Source organism: Orycteropus afer, unplaced genomic scaffold (assembly GCF_000298275.1).
Source record: "Orycteropus afer afer isolate SDZICR_OR568_19922 unplaced genomic scaffold, OryAfe1.0 scaffold00009, whole genome shotgun sequence".
NCBI lineage: Eukaryota > Metazoa > Chordata > Mammalia > Tubulidentata > Orycteropodidae > Orycteropus > Orycteropus afer.
In genome coordinates, this window is record NW_006921596.1 from 3,423,164 (window position 1) to 3,424,460 (window position 1,297).

Consider the following 1,297-nt stretch of genomic DNA (forward strand, 5'->3'; position numbering starts at 1 on the left):
ATTTTGAGCAAAACGCTTTTAAAGTGTTTAAGAACCAGATCTATGTATAAAAATGACAGGATGGACAGAGTCAGGACAGACAGGTCTGGGGGAAGGGACCTGGACGGGATCAGGAATAGGGTGGGGGGTCCAGAAGTAGCCCCTTATCTGGAATGTTTTATTTCAAAAAGCAGCAGTTCATGGGATGAAATCTTAATTCCTGTCAATTCTGGGAGGTGGAACCTCTCTGTAATGGATTGAACTGTGTCTTCCAAAAAGATATGCTGATATCCTGACCCCTGTACCTGTGAAAAGGAGCTCTGGTGGTGCAGTGGCTAAAATATTTGGTTGCTAACCAAAAAATGGCCAGTGATTCAAACCCACCAGCCGCTCTGGGGAAGAAAGATAAGGCAGTGTGCAGAATTACAGCCTTGGAAACCCAATGGGGGTCACTATCAGTCAGGATCGGCTCGAAGGCAGTGAGCCCGGTTTGGTTTGTAACTGTCAATGTGACCCCATTTGGAAATGAATCTTTGACAATGGGATCAGTTTAAGTTTATAAGGAAATCATGAAGGAGCAGGGTGAGTCCTAATCACTACTGAGTTGTGTTTATGTTTTATTAAAGTGGAGAATGATAAGGAGGTCATGCGTGTGCACGTGTGTGTGTGTGTGTGTCTGTGTCTGTGAAAGAGAGAGAGAGAGCAAGTGAAGATTTAGCTACAAGAAGGCCAAGAATTGCCAGGAGCCATCATCAGAGGCCAGGAGCGAGACATGGACCAGTTTCTCTCCCAGAAGGAAGTGACAAGGCTCACATAATATATTTCTATTTTTTTAAGTCACCCACTTTATGGTAGTTTGTTACAGCAGCGCTAGAAAATTAAGATACTCTTTTTATGAATGTAAGGTTCTCAAAGAGAACAGGATTACAAGTCAGTGTCTGGATCCATGGTTCCAGGCTCAACCTGCTGGGATGCTGCACAGGCCTTGAAGTAGACCACCTGGGCTGGACCTGGCAGGAGGAGTAGCCACCAGCCTCACCTCTCTCTCCAGGCCTGCGGGTTCCTTCTGCTCCCCTAAACCCTGAGCACTGGGCAGGAGCGGGCTGCCCATGGGAGACGCTGGGAGCATCTGACAGAGGAACCCCACGTTGCCCCTAGCCCAATGTTGAACCACTGACAGAACTGCATGACAGCCTTATCCCGTGGCAGCAGAGGCAGGGCTAACACGCTTGGTAGCTGAGGCAGAGGGCTTTGTGTACAGAGAGCAGAGGGCACAGCCAGCCTCTCTGCTGCATACACTCCACTGACAGGCCCTGTG